General features: G+C 46.2%; 1 protein-coding gene and 1 pseudogene across 3 annotated transcripts in view; one reads left to right on the top strand and one right to left on the bottom strand.

Annotated features, from left to right (window-relative positions):
* Positions 1-1,033: 1,033 nt before the first annotated feature.
* LOC137418967 (uncharacterized) lies at positions 1,034-5,743 on the bottom strand (annotated as a pseudogene).
* Positions 2,819-7,296, top strand: part of SLC29A1 (solute carrier family 29 member 1 (Augustine blood group)) — a 58,113-nt gene continuing 53,635 nt past the window's right edge. The window contains exon 1 of one of the 3 annotated variants that reach the window (XM_068123827.2): positions 2,819-2,952. The gene's annotated coding sequence lies outside the window, so the exon portion shown is untranslated. Of the gene's footprint in view, positions 3,129-3,914; positions 4,139-7,296 lie in introns of those variants that run through there. The other 2 variants (XM_068123838.2, XM_068123844.2) reach the window with 2 other exon arrangements.

Here is a 7,296-nt window from a genome sequence, read left to right as displayed (position 1 = left end):
GGACTCGCAAGGAGAGAGCGCACGTGAGAGCACTTGTTAATCAAGAGGACTGTGAAGAACGTGATTCGCAGCGCTCGCTTTGGAGGCATTGCACTATATCTCAGTATCACGTACGCACCGAAGGAAAGGCAGCCAGACGCGCCGGTGGCGAATATCGCCTATTCAGCCACGCGAGTAAACGTGGCAATAGCCGCCAGTGAACACCGCACACCGCCGAAGTCCGCTCCCTACCCAAATTGCCCCGTATTAACCCTTGTGCGCCAAACGACACGCAGATAGCTCCTGCCCCTCTACTTACCATCTGCACGGGACGAGCCGGAGGCCGGAGGGAGCTACATGAGAGCCATCCCTGGACGTGGTGAACATCATCCTGCAGCTGCAAGCCCCGTGTGAGTGTGTCTGTGTGTGAGACGGGCCCGTTTGTCCTGGGGATTACGTTAAGACTGTTTTTAAGGCTGCACTGTGTCCCTCTTTTCTAGGAATCATTGTAAATAGTGTGAATAAATTGTATTCTTCCTTTTCCAATTCGACCACTTTTGTGATTTATCCATTGGCTAAGCGTGGTACGAACGAGATCGCTAGAACCGGGGTCACCATATAAATGGCACGGATCGCGTGTATGCACCGCTCGGCGTCTCACCACGCGTGATTTGTGCAGGGCTTATTTCCTCGTTTCAGGGCAGCACGAGTAATTAGGTAATCGTGATTCTAGTCCTACGACCCTATTTCGCGCTGTCCGGGAAGGACGTCATAGGTCCCGGGTCCCGTCGGCCAGTCAAAGACAAGGGGACTAATCCCCCCCTGGTAAGGGGAGAAGGCTGGCGCTGAGATCCGCAACAATATGTACACATATGTGCAGCTTCATTTATTATTCACAGAAAATATGTAGTGTATAAATTTCTACAGAAACATTTCAAACATTACTATATCCATTGTTACTTCACCAAAAAATATTTTTTATGATTCATTCACCATGTGAAATTAGTTGACGCAGTTAGTTGCGATCGCAGTTGACTCACACATGAACGCGTCGTCAGGGCCTTTGTTTGCCCTCTAAGGTGGCGTCGCGATTGGTTGTTCGTGACGTCAATGCATAAGGTCCATTAGAGAAGCTGCACGTAGGAATTATGAAAGCTGCACGTAGGAATTGCTGCACATAGGAATTAGGAAAGCTGCACATAGGAATTAGGAAAGCTGCACGTAGGAATTGCTGCACGTAGGAATTAGGAAAGCTACACATAGGAATTGCTGCACGTAGGAATTAGGAAAGCTGCACGTAGGAATTGCTGCACGTAGGAATTAAGGAAGCGGCATGTGGGGGAGCAGCACGCAAAGAAGCAGAAAGCAAGTAAACAGGACGCGGGGAAGCAGCACGGAAGCATACTATTTTAAAGTGTTTACTATGACTCGGCCGGGGTTTGAACTACGGACTTCCAAGACTTAAACTTAAAGCAGACGCTCTAGTCTAATCATTACACCCCCAAATGTGGTTTTATACAACGCTTCCGTCAATGATTTTCCGTAAGCCCTTTTTCTGTCAACTCTTCCCATCATTTTCGTGCGTACCCCATTACACTACGCTTTTTCTTAACTTTTGCCTTTTCCTCATCATCTTCGTTTTCTTCTTCTTCTTCTTACAATGCAGTGCAGAGACTTCCGACTTCCGAGTAGTATTATCGCACTCTCCTCTTGCTTTTCTTTCACGTTTACATGTTTAAGTAAATGTAATTCCTGTCAGGATGGCGGAGCTTTTACACATTAATTTTACAGATTCATTCGACTGATGTTAAATGCAAACTCAATTGGTTTTTGCTTTTTTAAGGAAAAGGTATATTAATTTTTTATTATTTTAATACATAATTAATTTTATTTATTTATTATTATTTTAATATTTATTTAAAATTTTTATGATAATTACATTTAAATAAGTTATTATTATTTCATATATTGCGTTGTATCGTAAAAGTATAACAACATAGCTATGTTCTCGAAGAGAATAACCGCGATCCTTACACCGCCCAATGTTTTTATTTTGTATGCAATATTTTTAAAAATAGCGAGCTATCAAAACAATATTGTATTCATCGAGGCGATTAAAAGCTACAGACATCTGAGGTTAGGTGTTCGATACATCACGTTCTCGAGCGCGCTCTTTACCTCTCTTTTGCACTTGTTCATATAAATCTACATGAATCTATACAGAACACAAAAAAATAATATTTCACGTGCAGCACGTAATGACCCTGGGTAGCACCCTGGGTCAAAGTCAAAAAGGCCACGGAATTATGATAAATTTACAACTGCGGAACCAGGAAAAACGTCACTTTGTGAGATAGGCCGAACACATTGTAAGTTTCGTCTTTTTATGTTTGAGTACATGACGTCAGGGTTTATATCCCAGAAGAACGGTTTTGAAGTTGGATCCGATTCTTTGCGATCTAAATATAGACCAGGGACATCCGATCTCAAGACTGGGTGGGGTGTGGTCACAGGGGTGTGTAGGTGTGGTCACAGGGTATGTGGGCGTGGTCACAGGGGTGTGTGGGTGTGGTCACAGGGGTGTGTAGTCACAGGGGAGGTGTAGTCGCGGGGTGTAGTCGCGGGAGGTGTAGTCAAAGGGAGGGGGCCGGGGGGTGTAGTCAAAGGGGGGGAGGTGTGGTCACAGGGCGGGGTGTAGTCACAGGGAGGATGTGATGTAGTCACAGGGGTGGTGTTGTCACAGGGGGCGTGCAGTCACAGGGGAGGACGGGAGGTTCAGTCACAGGGGGTGTGGTCACAGGGTGTGTGGTCATAGGGGGGTGTGGTCACAGGGGGGTGTGGTCACAGTGAGGGAGGTGTCACAGTGAGGGAGGGGTGTGGTCACAGGTTGGCGTGATGAAATCATGAAAGTGACCCCTTCAGCAGAAAATAACGAACGCGGCAACATAGACAAGAGCCCGTTCGGCAGAGAAGGTATGTTGTAAGACAGAAGTAGTGATTGTGCTTTATAAGACCAAAATTATTTGTGTCCAATACTGATCCGACAATACTTGTGATCCGTATCTCCTCGGTCCGATGTGTGTCCTTCGCTTCCTCGTGGCTCGTGTCAGCCGCGCACGTGGTGCACGCGGAGTCGTGTGGCCAGAAAGGTAAGGTAACTGCGATCACTTCATCGTCATTGCAGAGCGTCCCATTTCCCAATGAAGGTCATTTATTACTCACAATCCGTCGTTCAATCATAAATTATTCCCGCTGGTTGCGCTTTCCCGGTTTAATTGTGCCCGACGCAAGGAAAAATCGCTTTGAGTCTTTATATTCGTGCAGCGCTGTGAACTTCCGTTATGTAACATTTATTTCTCCTCTTTGTTGGATATTTAATTGTAAGTTTGTATTTCAAATCTATGTTGAGAAATGTCAACAAACAGGTTTAAAAAAAAAAGAAAAACCTTCGTACGTCGCCTGGTACAGTTTCATACCGGCTGAGCAGTACAGTAAAAGCGCGCCAAAAGCAGTAGTTCAAACTAGCCGAAACCCGTGGAACATCCACGGAAGGGAGGATGTGGTGTATGGATAGAGTGTACCATTATGGATGGCATAGGGGATTTGCTTGTCCGAGTAAGAGTTAGGAAGAAAGATGAGAATGAAGAGTGCGTATATGAACAACGTATTTATTGCAATCTACTTAAATGACAACGCTACGATATACTTTTGAAAAATGAATGGATTCGTAATAGGAATCGGCATAGCACCACTCTGGCCACACTGGCGCAGTGGTATGTGTCAATGGAAAGGAACAGCAGTAGAACCATAGACTTTTTAAAAATGAACGGATTAGTAAATCGACTGGAATTAGCCCCACACTGGCGCATTGGGGGGTCGTCAATGTCAAGGCAGAGCAGTAGGAATATAATACAATGAACGCAGTATCAGAGGTTGAAATTATTTCATCATGCGAATTGAGTAGAAACCACGCAGTTAGCATGGTACGAGTATCGCTGGCTCTTTGTGCTGCCTCTTGCTCATGCCCTTGCTCAAAATATACTGGTTGTTGACGGGGAAGATGAACAGGCAATCGAATAACGGAGTGTGACTGCTGATGCATATGGAACTCGGAAAGTCGCCAGAAGGCCTCTGGAGCACTAACATACCTCGCATCGAGGTAGGTCGATATTTCGTCATGAGTGAGTTCGTTAGTCTGTCTGACTTCAACATTAGCACAATCATGCCCCTTGTATATGTATTTGAACAAACACTTGATGCTTTTGACTGACATGCATGCTTCAATATTGATATGTGCATTGCATTTCTTGGAAAGCCATGGGTTATATGGAACAACCCATCTGTTATCTACCTGCACATTACGAATCTTGATTGTGCGTCCATTATCCCGGCGTCTGTAGTGGGGATAACCATCAGCAGTAATCATGGTTTGTTGCCGAAATTGTTTTGGATAGTCTTTGGTGCAAACCCCACTGTCCATGCAGACTGATCAGGGATTGAGTATCCCACATGGTACGTGAATCATGGTTGATTTGACAACCTCATAAAGCTGGGCTTGTATGGCTGGATCTGGAATTTCTGCACATATAAGCGAGTCAATGTCCTCTGAATGCCGCAACTTACTTTCTGCATCATTTCTGCTTACTTTCTGCATATCTAGTACAATGAGTAAATGACAGTGCGGTAAGCCTCGTTTTTGATATTCGATAACATGGACAGTAGCGACTGGTTTACCCAATACATGACGTACTTTTATGTCAGCAAGAAGTGCATCCAGGTGACGTTTGAAAACTCGAGCAACCAAATCGGGTCGATTCTCTACTCTGACCTTGACCCAAGTTTTCGGTTATTTCCTTGCATTTCGAATTGCAAGTAAAAGTAAGAAAAAGGTCAGGCTTGCCATACTTGGAGATGATAGCCATTGCGTCCTGGTATTTCTGTGCCATGGCCCGAGGACTACCTTGGAATGTTGAAGGCAATATGACAATTTTACCAGGAGACAATGCTGACAATTCGGCTTGTCGACCAACGTGATCCATCAATCCCTGATAAAGTTCTACGCGTAGAGACGATTGATTACGACGGATGAAGTCTAGGCGAGATGCTTCAGTTTTGACATAACAGTCAACCAAGTAATGTTGAAAATGTTTCCCACCAGAGTGGATGGGACTGAAGCCACGTCGAACTGCACATCGGTATGCATAGAACTGTAGCATGGTTACCCTGTACCTCTTTGCAGTTTGGCGCTGAGAGCAATGTTTCATATCTAGTGACCAGCCAAGGTCTCCTCGCGGAAATAAAAGAGGATACACCATGGGGTCCATATTAGAAGACATGTAAGAAATATTGCGAGGAGCATCACCACGTGGGTACACAACAATGTCTCTGTTGGGAGGTGGAGCACCATTGTCACCGACGAAAATAACAGCCACTTCGTCATGACGGGGCTCGTTGTAGCGGCGCTGGTCACCACCCAGCTTCATGTACATGGTGATGCTTGTTGGAAGAGTACCACGTTCAGCGGCCTCTCTTGCTTGCGCCTGTTCAACTTGACGCATATTCTTATAAGCAGCAATGTAAGGGTTAAGCTGTGTAAGACAATTGTTTATGAGACTCATAACATCATGTCGACGATTTTGATTGTGCTGATTTTTCATTCTCTTTTCAATAGCTAGATCTCATTCTAGAATATACAATTGGCTGTAAACGGGTTCTGCACCTGGTTCAGGGTGAAGGGAACCGTTTTGGTGATAAATCTGACCATGGATGCGAAAACAATATTGGCCTAGACCTGGTGGCGTAGCCAATTGGGCACCGAGCGACGCCAGAGCAAAAGCGCTATTATACTGTCGAATACGTTCTAAAACGTTTTTGCTTCTGTCATCAGTACCCAGAAATAAATTTTTCAATACAGATGGATACGGATGTAGTGGTGGAAGTTCAACGTTACCATTGTGGCAGCAGTTTAATGCTTCCTTCGGGAAACGAAGAGCTGCACAGTACTCACAAACATTGTCCACTCAGTGGACGGCTTGCTTTCGCCTTCGCCTGTCCAATCAGCGGACGGCTTGCTTCGCCTTCACCCAGCAGACGCCAATACGATGGCGTCGTATCGGCAGTTAATCGGATGCTTTTGGGCCCCAAAGTCGACTAATTCAGATTTTTCGAGTATGGCTGTACGTGATAAACAAAGAGCGCGGTTGGAAGAAATTATGGTAAACCCACCTGATGAGGTTAGCGTACACCGCGATCGACGACACCGGCACAAATGCATGCTCAGGATTGTCCACTCGGTGGACGGCTTGCTGTCGCCTTCGACTGTCCAAGCAGCGGACGGCTTGCTTCGCCTTCACCCAGCAGACGCCAATAAGATGGCGTCGTATCGGCAGTTAATCGGATGCTTTTGGGCCCCAACGTCGGCTAATTCAGATTTTTCGAGTATGGCTGTACGTGATAAACAAAGAGCGTGGTTCGTAGATCGTAAATCCATTAGTGCCGTGGGCATCGGGTCACTGGGTGTGGCGTAAAAGGGATAACAAAGTCGAGTCCTTACACTATTGTTATATAGATGAAATGTACCGGTAAGAATATGTCTTCGCAAACGCAGGTATTTCTCACAAAAACGGATTTGTAAGCAAATGGTTACAAATCCCAATTGTCGTACTTGCATATAATGACGCCTGCAGAAGAAGCCGGGTATAGATAGATATATATATGTCGTTCTAACCGCTAACCCGGTTACCGGCGATGCCTCACCTGCATGCTTACACGCATACGCTACCCCTTCCTTGCTCATACATCCAGCTGTTCCCATGCTCCTCGTCATTGCACCTTCTCTTACACACCCAGGTACACTCATTCCGCTCACCGACTTGGTCACACACCTGACCACCGAACACCTTTGCACACACTCGTCGCTCGCACACCTCACCAACACACCTTCGCGCCTCCTCCTTGGTCACCTCCTCTGTGACAATCACAGGTGTGCTCTCACTCGCACACCCAACCACGTGCCTCACGACAAACTCAAGTGTGCATTCCCACACACGCTCTACCATTCCAGGTGTGCATCCTTCCATTCCAGGTGTACATCCTCGCTCCCCTGTCACAACCAACTCACGCTCCGTGTCACTCTCACTACTTTCACCACCACTCTTAACAGCGCACTCACCCTTACTCTCGACAGCGCACTCTTTCCTCATGCCCCTGTCCGTTACACACCTTTCTCGCGCACACTCTTGCGCACACTCTCCCGTTACACCCTCTGTAACACTTCTCACGACGCGCTTCCATGTGCTCCCTCGCACACGCGCTACG

Source organism: Myxine glutinosa, chromosome 1 (assembly GCF_964187855.1).
Source record: "Myxine glutinosa chromosome 1, kmMyxGlut1.1, whole genome shotgun sequence".
Classification (NCBI taxonomy): domain Eukaryota; kingdom Metazoa; phylum Chordata; class Myxini; order Myxiniformes; family Myxinidae; genus Myxine; species Myxine glutinosa.
Note: the sequence above shows the minus strand (reverse complement) of the source record. Positions and strands in the feature narration are given on the sequence as shown.